A 24,461-nucleotide genomic window follows, 5' to 3' on the forward strand; every position below is an offset into this window, starting at 1 on the left:
TGATTTTTTCTGAAATTGTTTTTAGAAACTAACATTATTTTCTGTTTCGTAAGATCTTAACATAGCAACTCCAATCCAGTAACCTCTTTCCAATTCTCTTCTTTTCTAGATTTCTTATTTGCTTTAGTTTTCTTTCTTCTAGATTTTAGTTGTTTGGTTCTTGAGGGTTGTGCGTGTTTCATGCCCAAGTGGGTTCATGACAACACTCAACATCTCTTGATTGAAGGAGGATTAGTCGAATGGTTGCTTATCCATTAAAGGATTAGACACCACTTAAGATCCTCTGAGTTAATTGAATTAATGGCTGCAAATCAACCCCAACCTCCAGTTGAGGAGGTTCAAGATGAGAATGAGGTGTATAATGCTCCTCCGCCTTGTACTATGCATGATTATTTACAACCGAAGGGAGTGAGTACACCTTCCTGCATAGTGTTTTCACTTAATGTAAGAAACGTGGATGTTAAACCTGGAGTGATACAACTCCTTCCTAAATTTCATAGATTAAATTCTAAAAGTCCATACTTGCACATCAAAGAGTTTGATGAGATAGTAGCCACATTACACTTTCCATACGTGTTTGAGGACGTAGTGCGACTCAAATTGTTCTCCTTTTCACTGAAGTAGAAGGCTAAGACGTGGATGCACTCCTTAAAGTCATGATCTATCAGCATATGGGCCGAGATGACCCGGGAATTTTTCAAAAAGTTTTTCCCATTTTATAAAACTAACACTTTAAGGAAGGCATTCATGAACTTCGCCCAGAAGGAGGAAGAGACCTTCCAATGCTAGGAAAGGTTTAAAGATCTCACGAATTCCTTTCCACATCATGGCTACAAAATTTATGAACAATAACCTCTTTCTATGATGGATTAACTTTGCCAATGTGTCAATTTGTATAGATAATGTCTATTGGTGAATTTACGAACAAGGAGGCCGATGATGTGTGGGATTACCTTGATCAATTGGCAGAAAACACGCAATCATGGGACACCTTCCCAAGACCCACTACTTCTAAGCTTACTTAATCAAAGGAAAGGGGAGGACAGTATGCCTTAAAAGAAGAATATGACATGAGTGCAAGGGTGGCCAATCTCACAAGAAAAGTTGAGGCCATGGAACTTAAGAAGGTGGAAGCTATCAAACCAAGGGAAGTCATGGAAGTTATTTGTGGTATTTGTGCTAGCAACGTACATGTGACGCAAGATTGTCCCACAATCTTTGCTTTTCGATATTTATTAAATGAGCAATCAAATGCCATAAATACTTACCAATGACCATTCAACGGACCCACCTTACACACATACAAAATTCCAATTAGAGGAACCATCCAAACTTCAGTTGGAGGAACGAACAAACGACTAATCCTCAAGAAGCCCTTACTCAACTTCTAAATCAAAGGAAAACTCGAGAGGATCTGGTTCAAAAATTTATGCAAAACCAAGAGTTCTTCAACCAGAATGTAGTGCAAGCATTCCAAGATCTCAAAATAATAATGGGAATGTTTGCATCGTCAATTCAAAGGATTGAGTCACACTTAGCGACTTGGGAGAAAATGACTTTTCTAGCCCAACCTCTCCCCAATCTAAAGCCATAGTGTCACGCCCCAAACTCGAAAACTTGGCTCACAGAATCCCCGATTGCCAAATCCGACATCAATAACCTCCGTAGTACCCCATTCTCGGCTCCCGACACTCATATGCCAGGTTCCGATCCTAGGATCCTACAAGGAGGATTTTCAATATGATTTTTTTTTGTAAAGGAGTATAACCACAAGCATAACCAAGTCACAAAAACAACATCACCTCATATCCACTATAATAAAACATTTGAGTACAATGCGAAAGAAAAATATACAGATATAATGAAACCCTAAAAGATCGCCACACACTCTCGCCTTAGAGCTGCTGCGTCCTAGCGTCACCTGCATGCAACGGTCGTGCATAAGCTTACAACTAAGCTTAGAGGGTGTGTGCGTGTGCGCGCAATGTATGTACTAAGCATGCGATATCAAAGTAAGCGGAAATATTGACAGGTCCATGAATGCTATCAGCCATACCAAGGCTATGCGATGCAAGGTCTACGTAGCCAAATGTCATATGCAAGATGCAACACAAGCATGCCAGTCCTCATCAAGTCCACATGTTAATACAATTTATATCTGAAACATCACCAGGGTCTAGTACACTCCACACTGGCTACCGCCTCTCTAGCTGCACAACCAGCGAGTGGAAAAGACCTCACTACCCGCCTGGCTAGTAATTACCAATACCTACTTGACTCATCGATAGTGGACCCATTTACGAGCTAGTCAGACTCATCCTAGCTTGCAGCCCCCTCACTCGGGCGGATAAGGCCACACCCCCTTCACAATCGACCATGACATAGTAGGAGACGCGGCCTCTTAGTATTTGGCACTCGTGCGCTCATGTATCCACCCAATTTTGATGTTGGAGCATCTCCTGGTACCAAAAAGGTTCTGGGACTTTCACCTAAGGACATCCTAAGCGCCCATAGTGCTAGAACCAAATATTTTTGGTGTCCAATCTGACCATCCATGATATGCCTGTGGAGGCCATAGCCATGATATCGTTAGAGTGCCAAGTGATCATGTCATACAAAATGCGAGATGCATGAGTCATACCATCCAGTCATGCATCAAACTTGCGTGTACCGCGCGATCATATGGGGCAACTCTGTCTCACAAGGAGTCTCCTAAATCACTCAGCCCAATGACAAATGCCATGATCAATCGTTCCTTACAACAGGCATACAAATGATGTATATGGGCATGTATCATGATGTAATACTAAGCATGTTCTCAATGTGACTTACTAGATTAAGTACACTAGTATGATTATCAGATATAAATAATAATTGACCCAAATATATGATGAGGTCCATAGAGGGACAATGGGTCTAGCCCAAACATCCAAATAGGCTTTAAATAGTGGATATACCAAATCTAATACCACATATTCTTCCATCTATGACAAGGGGTGATGATGTATTAAACAATTGATATACAAACCTGATACTACATATTCTTCCATCTACATCAAGGGGTGATGATTTATTAAACAGTGGATGGCCTAGGCATCATACTTACATTAAGAATGAGCCTCAAGGTGAGTTTAATGGCTATACAACAAGGTGGGTGGAGAGGGTGAAACTATGTTCAACAAGTGGGCTTCCTCACCCTTTATCATGTAATAAACTGGGCCTTCCTATAGGCCCTGATATGAATACAAGGTGGGGCTCCAAGGTTTGGATAATTCCTACAAGGCATGGTGGAAAGCACCATCATCAATGGGGGCCCAACAGTTTGGGTTAGCCCAATGGGTATCACTAACATCGATGGGGACCCAAAGGTTTGGGTTAGCCTAATGGGTATCACTGACATCGACGGGGACCCAATGACTTGGGTTAGCCCAATGGGTATCACTAACATCGAAGGGGACCCAACAGTTTGGGTTAGCCCAATAAGGTAAGGGTGGAAATGGGTTTAACAATGGGCCTAGGGAGGTTTATAATGGTAGACATTTAACCACTATTGTCTCTTAGTGTGTGGTTCACTTGGGATTGGAATTTGAATCACAATGGGGCCCTCGGCCCTCCAAATATCTAGAAAATGGATGGACAACGGGGGCACATAACTCACACATGATGGGCCTCACAAAGCAACCCCTTACTAAGCGTATAACATATACATCATGGTGGGCCTCTCAGGGCAGCCCACGGCCCTATAATGGATGAACAGTGTGTATACAACACACACATCATGGTGGCCTCACAAAGCAGCCCATGGTTGGGCGTATAACTTGTTAAAATTGGGGTGGGCCTCTCAAGGCAATGGGGCCCATGGTCCTAAAATGAATGAACAACATGTGTATCACATACATCATGGTGTAGGGGGCCCCACAAGGCGCTAATGGGCCCCACACATGTTGGACACATGAGTATAAAATGCATGCAGCATGGTGGGCCGATTGTTGGATGTCCCACTGATGGACGACTTGGATAAAACACACATCTCACAGTGGGCCTACACATTTCAGATGGGCCCCATTGGATAGACAGCTAGATATAAAATACATGCATCAGGTGGGTGGTCTGGTGGACGGCCAGCCCATTAGTGGCCTGGCCTGCTCGGCGTCCACCCAATGGACGGCCTAGATAAAACACATCTACATGGTGGGTCTCATTGGATGTGGGCCACCCAGGAAGCGGGCTGGCCGCTGGGCCACCCTCAAACTTCACAGCGGACTTATGGAGGTTTCAATGGTGGGTGCCAACCCACTACAGTTAGCAGGTGGGCCTACTGCTGGACGGTCAACCCTGCTGACTGCTGGCCCTATTCGGGCGTCCCACAGATGGACGATGAGGATATAATGCAACATCAGGGTGGGTCCACATGTGCGTGGCCCACCAGCTCCATGATCAAGTTGATATTGGTGTTTTCCTTTCAACCAGGCCTAACTGACCGACCGGTCATGCAGGCCCCAAGAACGGCATCAAGGTGGGCTTGCTCATTGGACGGACAGTGTGGATAGGATACACATCATGGTGGGGGTCCACATGAGGGGGTCACCCCGCTTCTAGTCAAGCTAATATTTGTTTTTCCCTTCATTTGGGCCTGTGTAACTGGCTGGTCACACGGGCCACAATCAGGGCAGCAAGGTGGGTCGGCCAGACGTCCAGAATCTGGACAGCAAGGTTGTCCCACCTGCTGGATGGTCTGGATCATCCACGCTGATCGGGTGGGCCATAAAAGATGGAATGAGAGAGAGAGAGAGAGAGAGAGAGAGAGAGAGAGAGAGAGAGAGACGTGTGGTGGAAGGGAGCTTTGCCACTATGAGCTCCCTTTGAGCTATAATACACACATCAAGATGGGTTCCAAAACATGTGGGCCCGCAAATAAGGAAATCAAAGTTGGAATACCATCCTCACCACAACTTAAGGTCTAGATGACTTTTGCAAGATGGACAACAACTAAACATCATGGTGGGGTCATGGAGAATGGCCCCATCATGGATTTACACATATGTATCATGGTGGGCCATTGGTCACACCTTGGGTCCAAAATGGGATCCCTACCATTAACTGGTTGGCCTCACTTATCTCATACATCAATATCATGATCTAGACCTATGAACACCCACCTATAGCTCTTCTTCTTGGCTCCTTGAAATCCTTAGCTCCTAAGCTCTCTCATTAATGGTGGATGATGAAGTTTGGATGGTTGGATGGTGAGATTTGGGGTAGGAAAATGGGCCTAACACTTAGCTTCTTTTTCTCTCCTTAGGATTTTTCTTCTCTTGGTTGCTTGAGAATGGGTAGAGAATGGAATGAGTGAAAGATGAGAGATGTAAAGAGAGAGGAATGGGTGTGTAAGAAAGGATGGGGTGGAAGGTATGGTGGTGTAAGAGGAGTGACATGAGGTTGACTTTGGGAATGGGTTGCTTGTCTTGGTGGGAAGAAAGGCATGGGTTGTACTTGACTAGTTAATGTGAAAGAATGGGTAGAGATTCCTCTCTCAAGATTCGCAACATGTGGTGTTTATTTGAAATATACACGGCCTCACTACTCCTAGCCTAGGTATCGCATTAGTGTATAAGACGCGGCATTGGAATCGCAATGACGGTGCGGTCGCAAGGATATAAGTTTCAAGTCGAGTCAGCTCTGATTTTTGGATGTGACTTAGGGTTGCACACAATCATTGTCTACAGGTCATGAGTTGCCAGAATTCGACGGAGAGGATCGCGAGAATTGGTAGAATGGTATGGTACCAGGATATGGGCCTTACACACAGTGTGAAATTAGTGACCCAAGCTCTTCCAATCAACATGTGGAACAAGCTAAGTCTATCACCATTCTTAGATTGGGAAAGACAATTAACAAAACCATTTTGACAAGGGCTGGAAAGCCTAAGGACTCAGAAGAAGTTAAGGATGATGGACTTAACGACATCTCACATAGGATAGAATCAAAATCTCAAAATAAGTTGATTGCACCAAAACCTTTATTTAACTCGTAGGATATTCTAAAGGTGCTAAAGCAAGTGAAGGTCAATATTCCTCTACTGGATGTCGTTAAACAAATCCCTTCATATGCCAAATTTTTGAAATATTTACGTACGACCAAAAGACCGCAAAATATACAAAAGAAAATCTTTCTGACAGAAACGGTGAGTTCCATGCTCAACAAGCAAGATGTGCCACAAAAATACAAGGATCCCGGTAACCCAACCATCACTTGTGTAATTGGGAACCATCGGATTGAGCATGCACTTCTTGACTTGGGGACAAGTGTAAATTTGATTCCTTTCTCGGTTTACGAACAATTGGGTCTAAGTGAATTAAAACTCACTCGAACCACATTACAACTTGCTGATCGATCAGTTCGTGTACCAAGAGGAATGATTGAAGATGTGTTGGTCTAGGTTGATAAATTCTACTATCTAATAGATTTTATTGTTCTGGATACTCAACCCATCGTGGATGTGAGCACTCAGATACCCATCATTCTTGCTCTATCATTTCTTGTTATATCAAATGTCATAATTAATTGTAGGAATGAAATTATGAATCTATCTTTTGAAAATATGACATTGGAGCTCAATATCTTTTTCAATATGAGCAAACAGATAGAGGATGAAGACGATACCCACGACATTAACATGATCGACTCTTTCATGGAAGATAGAACACTTTTGACTCTATACTCTGACCCTCTGGAGATGTGCTTGGCCCACTCCCCTGATTTAGATGATGACATGAATCGGGAGATGGATACCTTGGTTGATGCTATGCTGGTACTTGAAATTAACCAGTGGAGGCCATAATTTGAGAAATTGCCTAAACCGATGTAGTGCCTCTACCATCTAGCCTCAAAGCATCGAAGCTTGACCTAAAACCCTTGCCCACTGATCTCAAATAGTCTACTTAGGTCAAGAGGAGACATACCCAGTGGTGATTTCTTCCCACCTTGAGAAAGAACAAGAGAATATACTTATTTCTACTCTGATTGAGCATAAAGGAGCCCTTGGATGGTCGATTGCGGATCTCAAGGGAATTGATCCTTTAATTTGTACTCACAGCATTCATCTAGAGGATAATGCAAAAATCTCCCAACAATCACAATGTCAATTAAATCGAAACATGAAAGAGGTGGTTAAGGGAGAAGTGCTTAAGTTGTTGGATTTGGGTATCGTATACCCTATATCCAATAGCCAGTGGTTGAGTCCAACTCAGGTGGTTCCCAAGAAGTCCAGAATCACCATCGTAGCCAATGCTGACAATGAACTCGTGCCAACTAGAGTCTTACTGGTTGGAGAATGTGCATTGACTACAGAAAGTTGAATACCGTCATAAGGAAGGACCACTTTCCTTTGTCTTTTATTGATCAAATTTTGAAAAGGCTAGCTGGTCACTCTTACTATTGCTTCCTTGATGGCTATTCAGGCTACAACCAGATTGAGATAGCCCTTAAAAATCAAGAAAAGACAACGTTCACATGTCCATTTGGCACCTTTGCTTACCGAAGGATGCCATTTGGATTGTGTAATGCCCCCGCCACTTTTTAGCGATGCATGATGAGAATTTAAGGGCATGTAGACTACCACTCCTATCATGCAACCACCCAACTGAAGCATACCTTTTGAGATTATGTGTGATGCGTCAGACTATTTATTGGGACGGTGTTAGGCTAAAGAAAAGAGAAGAAGCCCTACGTGATTCACAATGCGAGTAGAACTCTAAATTCTGCCCAAGTGAACTATTCTACTACGGAGAAGGAACTCTTAGCCATATTGTTTGCTTTGGATAAATTTAGGTCCTACTTGATTGGATCTAAGATCATCATTTACACTGATCATACGGCGCTAAAGTACCTTCTCTCTAAGAATGATGTCAAGCCTCGCCTGATAAGATGGATCCTCCTACTCAATTTGACATAGAAATAAGAGACAAAAAGGAGTAGAGAACGGAGTGATTGACAACCTCTCAAGACTTGATCTCCCCAATTTCCTTGAGCCGACACCGATAAATGACAAGTTCCCTGATGAACAATTATTTAAACTCTCCCAATTACCTTGGTTTGTTGACATTGCGAGTTATCTTGCTACAGGTTTCACACCAACATATTGGACTACACAAGATAAGAAAAAATTATTCACCGACGTACGTAAGTTTTTTTGAGATGATCCTTATTTATTTAAATATTGCCCAAACCAAATTCTAAGGAGATGTGTGCCAGATAATGAACATCAAAGTGTCATCACCTTTTATCATTCTCAGGCATGTGGTGGTCACTTTTCTGCTAAAAAGACCATGGCCAAAATTCTACAGTGTGGCTTTTACTGGCCCACGATGTTTAGAGATACTCATGAGTTTTGCAAAGCTTGTGAGCATTGTAAAAACTTGGGAGGGTTGTCCCATTGAAATATGATGCCTCTGAACCCCATTCTTATCATTGAAGTATTTGATTGCTAAGGCATCGATTTTATGAGACCATTCCCCTAATCCTTTGGGAATATTTACATTTTGTTAGCAGTAGACTACGTCACTAAGTGGGTCGAAGTGATCCCGTGTCAGAATAATGATCATAAAATGGTCATTCGATTCTTAAAAGAAAATATCCTTTCCCGGTTCAGAACGTCTCGGGCCATCATTAGTGATAGAGGTTCACACTTTTGTAATAGGCCATTTGAGAACTTAATGAAGAAATATGACATCTCTCATAAAGAGAGTACTCCATACCACCTGCAGATAAGCGGGCAAGCCGAGATTTTCAACAAGGAAATTAAACAAATTTTGAAAAAAATGGTTAACCCTAACCGTAAGGATTGGTCAATTTACTTGACTGATGCCTTATGGGCTTACCATACAACTTTTAAGACTCCCATTGAAATGTTTCCCTTTAGACTCGTGTATGTGAAAGCTTACCACCTACCTATGGAGTTAGAGCATTGTTCACAACCCCAAGTATAGGGTCGTGATGTAGTAATAACTCGGTAAGACTGAGGTCGAATCCACATGGACTAAACTTGTACGTATTCTGAAAATAACTGGAACTAGAAAAAGAAAAATATCTCAATTAAAATATGAATAATTGAGAGTAATGGTAAATAATATTGATTAAAACTTATGAATTTAAAGGTAGGAACTTGTTAAGACTCAAATATTGCATATTTTCTCCCATTTATATCTTGGTTTTACAAACATGATAAGGCTTAATGGTATATTTTATATATGTTTGTGTTGCAAAGTGAGTTTAAGAGCTTAGATTAAAAAGAATGCTAAAAGCATAGATTTAATGCTCAAGAATTGCCAAGGCATAGAATGGATTTTTGAAAACCAAGATTGAAGATTTTAAGACCCCAAGATCCAAAATAATCAAGTGGAGAAGGAAGGAAGTCAAAAGAACAAACTGCTGAAATTCACTTCACAATCTGTGTTATCAACTAGTGTTCGATGACATTGAAGCAAGCATTCGATGACATCAAAGCTTGCCTTTGATAACATCGAACACAACTCGATGACATCGAATTTTTACATGAAAATCAAGTTGGTCGCTGGACATATTGGCTGTCATTCTCGATTACTCGAAGCTTCGTTCAATGATACCAAGGAGTTACTCGATGACATCGAAGTCAATTCTATGGCATCAAAATTATTGAAGAAATTGAAGTAACTCGCTGGACTGTTTTGGACGCTTTTTTGATGGATCGAAAACCCTTCGATGGCATCGAAGGACTTCTCGATGACATCGAAGAAAGGTTCGATGACACAGAGACTTACGCAATGCGAAAGAAAAGAAGGCGTAACTTTTAGATTCAAACCCCTGAGATGAATCGAAGGCTGTTCGATGACATCGAATGCGTTACACAGAGTTACACGGACTACGTAAATTGTTGCGATTTTACGAACTTGTGGAACTTGGGCTATAAATATGGGTTTCCTAGGCACTTTTTAGGATATCTAGGGTTTAGAGAAGCAGAGCAAAGAGTTGGAGCCACCATCTAAGAGTTCTTTCTTCCTAGTTTTTATTGTTTTCTTCTAGGGTTATAGATCCAATCATGTCTATGGTTGGCTAAATCCCTTAGGTAGGACTAAGGGGTGAAGCTTATAGAATTGTTGGGATGTTTTTCTTATTTAATTCTTATTCTTGTTGAACTTCTTTGATTCTAATTTGATATTTAAGGAATACTTTTAGTTTTTAATAGCTCAAGTGGTAGACTGTGTGAAAGATACCTCGTTTCAACACTGAGGTCTTGGTATCGATTCCCTAGTGGGGGTGGCTAACAGTGAAGTGTGAATTGACAGTGGGTGTACTAACAAGATAACAAAAAAAATTGGTTTGTTGTGATTCAAATTACAATGGATATACAATAGCTTTGAGTATCTTCTTTTTCTGAATTAAGATTGTAAGTTAGTAAATCCCGTTGTTCGCTATCGTCCCTTGGGCATGGTTGAGTGATGGAATCTCTTCTAACCTTCACAATTCTTCTATGTTGTTTGTAGGATTGGTATATCCTGCTGTTTGCCATTGTCTCTAGGGCATGGTTTGATGATGGAATCACTTCCAATCGTCACAACTCTCATCCATTGAGAATTAAGTCAATAGAAATTCAGATATGATTTTACTGATATACCTTCCAATTGGATAGGATAGGACTCCAATTCCAATTGTGTTCCTTGAATCAAATAAGGAAACATCTTGATAGTTGCAAGTGGATCCCTAGAAACCCAGTTCCCACCTTTGAATTCTTAAGTTTCTAATTAAATACCGCATAATTACTTTATTTCCCAATTTAGATTTAGATCTTCTTTTAGTTTTAATTCTAGTTACTTTCAGAATACACGCGAGATTAATCCCTGTGGATTCGACCTTGGGCTTACCGAGATTATTACTACATCACAACCCTACACTTGGGGTTGTAAACTGTCACGCCCCAGACTCGGTAACCGTAATCACAAGGAACCCGATGGCCGGTTTTGGCCGTAACGACCTTCATAGTACCCCATTTTTGGCTCCTGAAATAGGTTCTGATCCTGGGATCCTACAATGAGGATTTTCATAATAGTATAATAATTTCCAATACGAGCATACCCAAGATTACAGCAAGTACATCTAAGAATAACAAAGGCACACATCGTAAAATCCACTATAAATTTGAACTTTTACATCATCCATAAGGTCCAAAAGGACATACATGAGAATAAAAGAAAAAGAGAGAGAAATCAGCAACACTGGAGTCCTCACTGCTCAACTCTACTCTATGCTATGCTGCTACGGCGCCTACTTAGAGTCTCCTGCACGCATCAATCGTGCATAAGCTTATAGAAGCTTAAAGGGTGGTGTAAGTATGTGACAATGGTGCACAGAAGAATAGTAGGAGGTATAAGGAGAGAAGCATGATCAATGAGCATATCACTAGCCTTACCAAGGCTTACCATGAACGCGATGCAATGAGTAATGGGTACCATACCAAGGCAATGCATGAAGGGGGGCTTGTATAGCCAATGCTAATGCGATGCAAGTAATGTCAGTGCTCATATCCAAACCATAAGTCAAGTACATTTTCAATCATAAGAAAATTACCGGGTCTATTACACTGCTGAATGACTGTCGCTCTGCAGACTCCGCACAGTCAAATAAGCATAAGAGACTTCACTACCCACCTGTGGACAACTAATCACCAACAAGGCCTGAAGGTAGCGGACCCATTTACGAGCTGGTTAGACTCAGCCTAGCAATGCCTCCTCACACTAGGCAAGTAAGGCCACACCCCTATCCAACCGACTACACGATAGTGGGAGTCGCGGTCTAACGGTATAAGGCCCTTGTGCGCTCATGTATTCCACCCGGTCACGGCGTTGGTGCTGATCCTTGGTACCATGGAAGTTTTAGGAATTTCACTCATGGGCATCCTATGCACCCGGTATGCTCAACTAATATTTTCAGTGTCCAGACATACGGCCATCCACGAATACCCCTGTGGAGGTAAGGCCTTGATGAAGTAAGGGCGGATATCCACAAACTATGCAATGTCAGATGCATGAATCACACAATCACCCATGCATCAATCCCAAGCATCCATCTCTCGGGGAGATACCAACATGTCCTATACAATGGCACAACCATGGCCAATCACACCTCAACCAAGCATGCATATGATACATATGAGAGTGGGCCATGAAGATGAATAGGGGTGCCAATGAGGTGAAGATGAACTCTCTACCTAACCATGAAGGGTTTAGGTACTTAACCAATTCCTCATAAGGAATACAACCTCTAGTGGGGGCCCATATACCTGGGGTAGCCCACGAGACTAAGGAGAATAATGGTATGGGCCTAAATAGATGAAACGGGCCTTGCAAGGGTCTATGGTGGGCCTTTAACCACCCATAGAAGCCTATGGGCCTACCATAGGGCCACCAATGTGGGCATCCAACCACAATTGGTCCCCAAGAGGTAGCCCATCTCTAATTGATCATGGATCAAGGCCCAAGGCCCACGCAACATCAAAAATAAGAAACGGGCAGCCATAATCATACCACAAACACTCATGTTGGGCTTCAGAAATGCGGCCCAAGGCCTATCCAAAACATGGGTCCAAGGGAAACACACATAACCCAACCCATATATACCACTATGCGCCCATAGGGGAAAGGTTAGGGCTCAACATAAAGGCCACTAATCCCATATATTGTGGTGGCCTAGTGGGTAGCCCATTGCTCAAACCACATGGGCAAATGTCATGCTCTTAGTCAAGTAAGTTGGGCCTACAACTCGGCCTAAGTATTAAAGTTGATTTGGTGGGCAACCAGGGGCCCATCTACTTGTGTAATCCAGCCCACTAACCCAACACAATAGTATGGTAAAAAAATGGCCCAAGAGTTCAATGGGCCTATCTGGAAAGTCTCAGCCCAATCGGCCCTAAGGAGTTCAACAACTAGCTACATTCATGGACCCAATTAAATTCAACTGTGGTGGGCCTCAAAAGTGCATTTATTAAGCCCAACATTTAAGGAATTAAATGTATAAATTATTCCCTCTAAGATCTTCAGAATGTGGTGGGCCTCACTCCTCAAAATTTCAGCCCAAAGGCCAAGCATAATTATAACATGTTGCTGTCCTAAATTTGGGCACTCCATTGGAGTGGGTCCAGGGAATCTAAAACTCTGGAAATTGAGGGCCAAGGCCCCTCATCATGCATACAATGAGAGGAAACTCAAAAAGCTGGCCCACCATCAGATGAAATATTTTTGAATTATGGTTTTATCAAGGCATATTGTTGGACTGCACAACAAAAAATCAGGCAGTCCAACTATCTTGGACCATTCTTTTGGATGCCCAAATGAGGTCAGTTGGGATTGAAATTTTATAGAGTGATACTCCCATAGGTGAGACACATCCTCATAAAATTTTAGAATTTTTGGACATCTATAAATATTTTAATTCATTTAAATAAATTAATTTATCCTGAAAATCGGACTGATCTGGACACCATGTTATAATGGGCCGGTCCAGCCACCACTATGGTGTGTACAGGTGTCCATTGGCCCAAAAATTTTGTAGTTGGGTCCCACCATGGGTGTTCCACCTTCCTATAAATTTTTTATAATTTTTTCACACCCAAAACTATTTTAATAAATTTTGGAATTCTAACCTGTTCAGGGTGGATTGCTGCTGGAACAGTGTAGAAAATCCAGACTGTCCACCTCACTTGGACCACACCTTTCGGACCCCAATGAATGTCAGATGGGGCTGAAATTTTGGGGACATAAAGATGAGATCCCCACCTTTCAGAAAAGTATATTTGGTGGTTATGAATAGCCCCCCAAATAGTCCTAAAATCTGCTCCAAAATCAACCAGAAACTGTCTAGAAAATTCTGGACAGCAACATGTACTTGGATAAAATTAATTATATAAGTTAAATAAAAAAGGGAAATACTCCAAGAACTAGGTGCTATGGCCCTCCCTAGTGGGCCCCACAAATATTCAAAATAAATCTCAAGGTTACCACCCTTGCATGCATCAATAAAGGTCAGCAAATGGGACACCCAACCATAGTGTAGGTGGGTATGGATGTCCCACCCTAGCTGGACTTTTTTAGACTATTCAGGCCCATCAAGTGGACCACACACATCATCAACAATCATAGGAAAGGTGGAAGAAGAGGAAAAAAAATATTCCGGCCATTGGGAGAAGGCACCGTCACTATTGAGCCTTCCCCAACACAATCACACCCATACATAGCATTTCCATCTATCTTCATCATGCATGATATACACTTGAGATGAATGGATGAGATACCATCCCAACCATGATGCAAGGGTCTAGATGACCCATCATGTTATGGAATGTGGAGAACCCTCCATGATGGGGTTCATCAAGAGGAAACCCCATGCATGGGACATGCATGCATAAGATGGACCATTTGGCCACATCCAAGGAATTGTGTAGGATCTCCATCATTGATTGGTGGGTCCTACACTTTCTGAATGAAAGAAGAAGAAGATCTAAACTATGGAAAGGAGATTGCATAGAATAAAGAAGCACCCACCTAAATATCTTTGCCAAAACTTGGATCACAAGCTCCAAATGCTCCAAGGAACCAAGATAGATAGATGAGATGGGTTTTCAATGGATGGTTTAAGAGGAAAAAGGAGGAGAAGGGGCTGGAGAATTTGGAGATTTTTGGAGGAAGGTTGCTAGGGAAGAAGAGAAGAGAGAGAAATGAGAGGGAAAGAGAGAAAAATCTCTTTTAAGCTAAGTAATCATGAGTTTCTTACCTTGGATAAAGAAGAGAAATCATGGCAATAGGGAGTTAAAAATAATATTGTAGGGTTAGTAGGCTTTTTAGGTTAGTGGGTAGTGTTTTAGAGACGGGTGGTGTAGGGATAGGGCCTAGGTGGTGTGTGTGTGTAGTGTGTGTTGGAAATAGTGTAGTGTGTGTTGGAAATAGTTCCAAGAGATGGGACCTACCTAGAAATTCGTGCACACAACCCTTAGGTAGGCCACATGATCATGATCAAGGACTTAGACAATGAAATGCACCCAACTTATGATCTACACATCGGATGGACACACAAGATGCGTCGTTAGAACCGCGGCGACGATGCGGTCACAATGGCATAGGTCTCAACTCGATCCGAGTCGGGTCTTCACGACTGGGCTCATGGATGATCACAAACACTATCCAAGGGTCACGGGTCGCCGGGATTCGACCGGTAGGACCGCGGGATCAAGATGGACAGAATGCATACTCACACACACACATGCACACATGCGAACTTGAGTCGAGTCTCACATGAATAGAACTCGGGTGCCAAGGATCCACTTGTAGCTATCAAGATACTACCTTACTTGATTTGAGGAATACAATTGGAAGTAGAATCCTATCCTATCCAATTGGAAGATAAAGCAATTTAAATCAAATTTGAACTTTTCATTGACATAATTCTCAATGAAGGAGAATTGTGATGATTAGAATGGATTCCATCACCCCACTATGCCCAAGAGATGATGGTGAACAAAAAGATTTACCAATCTTACAATCTCAAAAGAGGAAAAGAAGATATACAAAGTTATCATAGCATCTATTATAATTTGAGTTACAAGAATTCATAGAAAACTAAAAATATTCCTTTAATATCAAACTATAAATCAATAAGGTTCAATAAGAACAATAATCAAAGCAAGATAATCATCCAAACATGCTACAAGCTTCACCTCTTAACCCTGGCTAAGAGTTTTTGTGAGGCCCATTTGATGTATTAGGGGCCCATGGTTTAAGGCCCATTAAAATGTATTGGGGCCTATGGGTTGAGGCCCATTTGATGTACATATGGGGCCCAATTGGTGTGGCCCATTTGATACACATAAGACCCATGAGATTAGGCCCATTTGATGCATTCTAAGGCCCACGGGTTATGGCCCATTGCAATGTACATAAGGCTCATTGGTGCGGCCCATTGATGTGACCCACTTGATGAATATAAGGCCCATATGATATGGCCCATTTGATGTATTTAAGGCCCAATGGGATGTACGTAAGGTCCATTGCAATGTGCGATCCCAACATGGTTTATGTAATGATATTTATGACGGTCGTGCCTTGGGAGCAATGTTGGTTTGACATCCACATTGCACTTTTAAATGTTGGTTAAACGTCCACATTACGACTCTGCCTAGGGCCCATTGATAGGCCCGTACTCGTTGTGTGTAGGCCGTCTAGGCCATCTGCGTTGTAAGGATAATGCATTACTTCATAACATGATTAGTATAGTTTCATGATTCATGATCATACGCATCATATGTATGCTTGATATGAGAAATGACTGATCATAGCATATGCCTTCGGGCAGATTGTTTAGAGGCTCCTGGATAGGCGGTGTTGCCCTTCATGAGCGCACGACACGCGCAGGATTTCTGCATGACTGGATAGTGTGATTCATGCATTCGCATTGTGTGACATGGTTACCATACGCCCTAGCGACATCAGGGCCGTAGCCTCCACAGACGTATCGTGGTTGGCAGGATTAGATACCGAAAATATTGTTCTACATGGGGTGCTATAGATATCCTTGGGTAAAAGTTTCTAAACCCTTATGGTACCAAGAGGTTGCTCCAACGTTTAGACCGAGTGGGTGCATGAGCGCCGAGTGCCAATTATCAGACGGTTGCGCTTTCCACCGTGTCATGGTCGATTGGAAGGGGGTGCGGCCTTACCCGCCCGAGAGGAGGGGGCAAAGCTAGGTTGAGTCTGACCAGCTCGAGGAATGAGTTCGCTATTGATGAGCCATGCCCGATATTGGCAGGCGGATAGTGAGGTCTTTTCCACTCTCCTTATTGCGTGCGATGGGGAGGCAATCTGACTTGGAGTGTGCTAGACCCCGGTGATATTCTAGATTTGAGCTGTATTGATATGTGGACTTAAATGAGAATTTGTATGCTTGAGTTGCATTTCGCATTACATGGTCTTGGTATGGCCGACATCATTCATGCTTTGCACTGCATGACCTTGGTACGGATAATGGCATTCTTGGCTTTCATCAGCATGTTTCGCATCACTCTAATACTGCATAACTGCATTACCACCTTGAGCACACACTTTCACCACCCTCTAAGCTTTCTATAAGCTTATGCACGACCGTTGCGTGCAGGTGACGTTGGATCGCAGCAGCGCTGAGGCAGGAGCACTTAGCAGATCATTTTGGAGTTTTTGTTCATCATCATTGTATTTCCCTTTATGCTCATTGTACTTGTAAAGTTTTTGATCATAGTGGAAATGTGATGGAGCTTTTGGTTGTTGTTTGTGGGTTATGCCTTTGGTTATGCTTATTATGAATCAAACTGATGTGGAAAAATCCTCCTCGTAGTATCCCAGGATCGGAATCTAGCGAATGGGCGCTGGGAGCCGAGAATGGGGTTCTACGGAGGCTGTCAGCGCCGGATTCGGCGATCGGGAATTTTTTGAGCCCGATTTTCGAGTTTGGGGAGTGACAGATTTAGCCAACTATAACATGATTGAAACCAAATCTCTTAAACAAAACATGAAAAATAAACTAGGAAAGAATAAAAACTCATTGGTGATTGCTTCATCCTTGTGCTATGCTCCTTGAGACCTTTCCAAATCCTAGAAGATGCTTCGGAGCATCCTAGGGAGTCCTATTATAGTTGTGGAATTTCAACTTTCATATTAAGTTGGAAAATTCTAGAAACCGCCTCAAATTTATGCACTATGCGCAGTGTCTCAAAATAGACTTCCAGATCTTTCATTTTTATACTCAGAGTTTCAGAATATGTTTTATCAGGATAATTTTCAGGAATAGGTTTTTTAGGACAATTTTCAGGATTCCTTTACTTTTTCTTCACTTCAAATCTTCGATTCTCTTAATTTCTCACTTTGTTTCCTTAGATCTTTGGCATATGAATTCTTTATTAATGACTTCCAAATCTCTAAATCTTCATTTAGTAATCTTTTAAGCATAAATCTTTCTTTTGACATCAATTTCACCTTAAGCTCTTGAAATCACCTCGCACATGAAAACATGCATAATTAGATCGATTAAGCACTATCATGTTTATAAAACCAAGGTATAAATCAGGAGAAATATACAATATTTTACACTTAACACACTACCCAACTAGCATTTTGCTAGTCCCGAGCAAAACATGTGTGAAGTGATCTTCAATCTTCAATGTTCAAATCACTTTCAAAAGACAATCTTTTGTGTAATCAAGTATGAATGAGTACAATCTAAAGAAGCGAGAGTGTAATTTTAAAAATCTAGAGCCGGATCACCCGAGTAATCAATCAAAAAGTTTCTTTATCAAACATTTAAGAGCATAAGTTCATATATCAAAAATTTCTAATGTGCTTAGTGAATTCTATTTACTTTTCATAATATACTACTATTTCATAATGTTTGTCATGCTCATAACCTCAAGTTTTATTGAATAATCAAGTACTGATTCCGAACTTATCACAGTTTCCTTCTTTTTCCAGTTTTTAATTTTATTTCGACGATCCCTTTTATTTATTCATTCTTTTCAGACTTTTCATTCATTTCTAGTCTTTTCATCATACATGACCTGTTTATTAATCGCTCTGTTTTTTAATTGGTTATTTTCATCTTTTTAAGGTGGATAAAATTCTCCAAACTTAATTCTCAATATCTATCAATAATACATATACTAATAATGAGAAATTCTAGTACAATTCACAGAAAGCAATTTGAATGTGGCTTGTGACTTAGATTAACATGATATTAAAATTTCCTCTTAATTAATTAAATGAAAGAACTTAAGCGATAGTCTTACTTAGTTGATCAAACTCCAACAACTTTAAATTCAATCTCTTATCTTATCATCACACTCAAAGCATTTTTAATTCCATAAATTATCATTTCCCAAACATGTTTTTAGCTTGAAAAATTAAAAAAAATTCACAATTTTTGCTCAAAACTAATAAAACACTAATCAGTTTACCTAATCCACACAAACCTACATTGTCCTCAATGTAAAAGATATGAGCATGCAATGCATATGAAATAATGAAAAGAAATGGGAAGTAATGGGAAGGTAATGCCTGAAGAAGGAGAATTGAAGTTTTTTCAAAGTTTTTAACATGTAAATGGGTTAGGATGAAGACTAAACAAAATGAAATCAAACTATCCTAATCCTAAATCCTATGAAAGAAATAAACCTAACTACACCTCTGTCAGACTAGGAGGTCAATCATGGTACACAGGATCAGTAGAGGCATGGACATGTGCTCTGAATCTAAATTCTCAACAAATGGGTTAAGACGATGTCCATTCACTTTGAAAACATTGTCATTCATCGAATTCTTTATCTCGATAGCCCCATGAGGATAAACATTACTAACAATGAAGGGACCGTTCCCAAAAGATCGAAGTTTACCTGAAAAAAGATGTAACCGAGAATTGAATAGAAGGACTTTTTGACCAGTTATGAATGATTTCCGAAGGATGTTCCTATCATGAAATACCTCATCCCATCCTTCTAAATTCTCGAGTTCTCATAAGCGTTGTTTTATATTTCTTCGAGTTCATTTAATTGAAGTTTGTGTAGCGAGCCAGCATTGTCCAAATTAAAGTTCAGATTTTTGCTAGCCCAGTAGGCTCTATGCTCTAACTCCACAGGTAGGTGGTAAGCTTTTCAATAGATGAGTCTAAAGGGAGACATTCTAATGGGGGTCTTAAAAATTCTATGGTAAGCCCATAAGGCATCAGTCAAGCGAAATGACCAATCTTTACGATCAGGGTTAACCATTTTTTTCAGAATTTGTTTAATTTTCCTATTAGAAATCTTGGCTTGCCCGCTTGTTTGCGGGTGGTATGGAGTGCTCACTTTATAAGAGATGCCATATTTCTTCATTAAGTTCTTAAATGACCTATTACAAAAGTGTGAACCCCATCACTAATGATGGCCTGAGGTGTTCCGAATCGGAAAAGGATATTTTCTTTTAATAATCGAATGACTATTTTATGATTATTATTCTGACACGGGATCGCTTCGACCTACTTAGTGACATAGTCTACTGCTAGCAAAATGTAAATATTCTCAAAGGATTGGGGGAATGGTCCCATGAAATCAATGCCCCAGCGATTAAATTCTTCAATGATAAGAATGGGGTTCAGAGGCATCATATTTCGATGGGACAACCCTCCCAATTTCTGAGAATGTTCATAAGTTGTGCAAAATTCATGAGTATCTCTGAACATCGTGGGCTAGTAAAAGCCACATTGTAGAATTTTGGTCGTGGTCTTTTTAATGGAAAAGTGACCACCACAGGCCTGAGAATGACAAAAGGAGATGACACTCTGATGTTCATTGTCTGGCACACATCTCCTTAGAATTTGGATTGGGTAATATTTAAACAAATAAGGATCATCATAGAAAAACTTACATACCTCGGTGAAGAATTTTTTCTTATCTTATGCAGTCCAATATGTTGGTGTGAAACCTATAGCAAGATAATTTGCAATGTCAGCAAACCAAGGTAGTTGGGAGAGTTTAAACAATTGTTCTTCAGGGAACATATCATTTATCTGTGTCGGCGCAAGGGAACCAGGGAGGCAAGTCGAGAAAGGTGGTCGACCACTATGTTTTCTACTCCTTTTTTGTCTCGTATTTCAATATCAAATTCTTGGAGTAAAAGGATCCATCTTATCAGGCAGGGCTTGACATCTATCTTAGAAAGAAGATACTTTAGCACCGCATAGTCCGTGTAGATGATGATGTTGGATCCGATTAGGTCGGACTTAAATTTGTCTAAAGCGAACACTACGGCTAAGAGTTCCTTCTCCATAGTAGAGTAGTTTACTTAGGCTGAATTTAGAGTTCTATTTGTATAGTGAATAACATAGGGATTCTTTTCTTTTCTCAGGCCTAACACTGCTCTAATAACATAGTCAGATGCATCGTACATAATCTCAAAAGGGATGCTCCAATCAGGTGGCTGCATGATAGGTGTTGTAGTTAACATGCCCTTGAGCTTAGTGAAAGTTTCTTGGCATTATTCAATCCACTCGTATGGTACATCCTTTTCAAGTAGATTATATAAAGGATGAGAAAGATGACTAAAGTTCTTTATGAATCATCTATAGAATCCGGCGTATCGTAGGAAGGATCGCACGTCATGTATGCTCTTGGGTGGAGGTAGGTTAAAGATAAGATCAATTTAACCTTGTCTACCTCAATTCCCTTGGATGAAATTATATGTCTAAGAACAATTCCGTTGGGAACAATGAAATGACATTTCTCCCAATTCAGAACCAAATTCTTTTCCTCACATCGCTTCAATACACATTTAAGATTTTCCAAACATTTGCTGAAGGATGGACGTTGAGGCTCAAATATTGCATATTTTCTCCATTTATATCTTGGTTTTATGAACATGATAAGGCTTAATGGTATATTTTATACATGTTTGTATTGTAAGGTGAGTTTAAGAGCTTGGATTGAAAAGAACACGAAAAGTATGGATTTAAGGCTCAAGAATTGCCAAAGCAAAGAACGGATCTTTGGAGATCAAGATTGAAGAATTCAAGACCCCGAGATCCAAGAAAACTAAGTAGAGAAGGAAGGAAGTCAAAAGAACAAAGTACTGAAATTCACTTCACAGTTGTGTCATCGACCAGTGTTAAATGACATTGAAAACAGCTCGATGACATCGAATTTTCACAGAAAAATTAAGTTGGTTGCTGGACATATTGGATGTAGTTCTCAATGAATAAAAGTCATGTTCGATGACTCGAAAAAGATGCTCGATGACATCGAAGATTGCTTGATGGCATCGAATTTATTGAAAAAATTGAAGTAACTCACTGAACTATTTTGGACACTTTTTCGATTACTCGAGGACTTTTTCGATGACTCGAAGCTTTGCTCGATGACATTGAAGAAATGTTCGATCACACAGAGACTTACGCAGTGCGAAAGGAGAAAAGACGCGACTTCCGGATTCAAACCCCTTCGATGACATCGAAGGCGTTACACAAAGTTACGCGTACTGCGTAAATTATTACGATTTTGCGAACTTGCAGAACTTGGGTTATAAATATGGGTTTCCTAAGTCTTTTTAAGATACCTAGGGTTTTAAGGAGCAAAGCAAAGGGGTGGAGCCATCATCCAAGAGTTTCTTCTTCCTTTCTTCCTAGTTTTAATGCTTTCTTCTAGGGTTATATATCCAATCATGTCTATCATTGCCTGAATCCCTTAGATAGGGCTAAGGGGTGAAGCTTGTAGCATGATTAGAATATTTTTCTTGTTTGATTCTTGTTCTTGTTGAACTTCTTTGATATTTTAAGGAATACTTTTAGTTTTTAATGGTTTGTTATGACTCAAATTACAATGAATCTACAATAACTTTGAGTATCTTCTTATTCTAATTTGATATTGTGAAGTTAGTAAATCCTGTTGTTCACCATCATCTCTTGGACATGGTTGGGTGATGGAATCTCTTCCAACTTTCACAATTCTTCTATGTTTGGTTGCAGGATTGGTATATCCTGTTGTTTGCCATTGTCTTTAGGGTATGGTTTGATGATGGAATCACTTCCAATCCTCACAACTCTCATCCATTGAGAATTAGGTCAATGAAAGTTCATATCTGATCTTATTGATATATCTTCCAATTGGATAAGATAGGACACTAATTCCAATTGTGTTCCTTGAATCAAATTAGGAAACATCTTAATAGCTCCAAGTGCATCCCTAAAAATCCTAGTTCCCACCTTTGAGTTCTTAAGTTTCTAATTAAATACCTTACAATTACTTCCTTTTATTTCCCAATTCAGATTTAGATCTTCTTCTAGTTTTGATTCTAGTTACTTTCAGAATAACACGAGATTAGTCCCTGTGGATTCGACCTCGGTCTTATCGAGATTATTATTACATTGTGACCCTACACTTGGGGTTGTGAACAAGTTTTTGATGCCGTTGCTGGGGATTAACGATTGCATTTTTCTGAGATTAACTTATTTTGGAATTAGGTTAAGATTAAGATTTATTTACTTTCTAATTTTAGGTTAGGGTTTTTCTGAATTATTTTTAGAAACTAACTTGTCTTTCTATTTCTAGGTTTAGAACTTTCCTAATTTGTTTTTAGAAACTGACTTACTTTCCTAATTTGATTTTAGAAACTAACTTGCTTTTATGTTTTACAGGATCTCAATATAGAAACTTCTAATTTGGTAGCTTCTTTCTAAATCTCTCTCTTTCTATTTCTAGATTTCTTAATTGCTTTAGTTCTTTTTCTCTTTTAGGTTTAGGTTAGATTCTGAAATTGAGGGCTGAGAGTTTTACATGCCCAAGTGAGTCTGTGATAACACTCGACGTCTCTTGAGTGAAGGAGGATTGGTTGAGGGGTTATCTATCCATCACCAGATTAAACACCTCTAGAGATCTACAGAGTTAATTGAAGTGATGGCTGCAAATCAACCTGAAAATCCTCCAAATCATCCTCAACCTCAGGTTAAGGAAATCCAGGATGAAAATGAGGTACATCAAGCACCCCTGCCTCGTCCTTTATGAAACTATTTACAACTAGCGAGGGTGATCAGACCTTCATTCATGGTTTTTCTAGAAAATACAAGACATATGGATATCAAGCCAGGGGTAATCCAACTCCTTCCAAAATTCCATAGACTTGAATATGAAAATCCATATCTACACATGAAAGAGTTTCATGAGATTATAGCCACTTTATATTTTCCGAACGTGTCTGAGGACATGGTCAGGCTAAAACTCTTTTCCTTCTCCTTAAAAGAGAAAGCTAAGTCATGGTTGCATTCACTACGTCCACGAACTATTGGTAGATAGAACGACATGACAAGGGAGTTCATTAAGAAAAATTTCTCATATCATAAAACGAACACCCTTAGAAAATCAATCATAAACTTTGTCCAAAAGTAAGATAAAACATTCCTCCAATGTTGGGAGCGGTTCAAGGATCTTGTCAATGCATACCCGCAACATGGTTTTGAAACTTGGAGAATCTCAAGTTTTTTTTTTTACAATGGGCTGACTTCTTCCATGTGCCAATGTCACGCGCCAGACTCGGTGATCAGACTCACAAGGAACCTAATAGCCGACTCCGGCCACAACAACCTCCGTAGCACCCCATTCTCGGCTCCTGAGATAGGATTTCGATCCTGGGATCCTAGAAGGATGATTTTTATATCACAATTCCAATCCAATAGAGCATACCCAAGATCATAGCAAGTAAATCTTAGAAAATAACTAATGAACACACTGCAAAATCCACTAAGAATTTAAGCTTTTACATTTACATAAGGTTCAAAAGGACATACAGAAGATAAGAAGGAGAAAAGTCTATAATGGGTCCTTAGCACGCTCCAATCTAATGCCGCAACCGCTACTGCATCGACCTAGAATCACCTGCACGCATCAATCGTGCATA

At 40.4% G+C, this 24,461-nt stretch overlaps 1 non-coding gene across 1 annotated transcript; it reads right to left on the reverse strand.

Moving 5' to 3' along the window:
• Positions 1–23,914: 23,914 nt before the first annotated feature.
• On the reverse strand, positions 23,915–24,021 carry LOC131217816 (small nucleolar RNA R71). The gene has a single exon (XR_009157406.1). It is a non-coding gene; the product is annotated as a small nucleolar RNA R71 (small nucleolar RNA).
• Between the last annotated feature and the right edge of the window lie 440 nt (positions 24,022–24,461).

Source organism: Magnolia sinica, chromosome 10 (assembly GCF_029962835.1).
Source record: "Magnolia sinica isolate HGM2019 chromosome 10, MsV1, whole genome shotgun sequence".
NCBI lineage: Eukaryota > Viridiplantae > Streptophyta > Magnoliopsida > Magnoliales > Magnoliaceae > Magnolia > Magnolia sinica.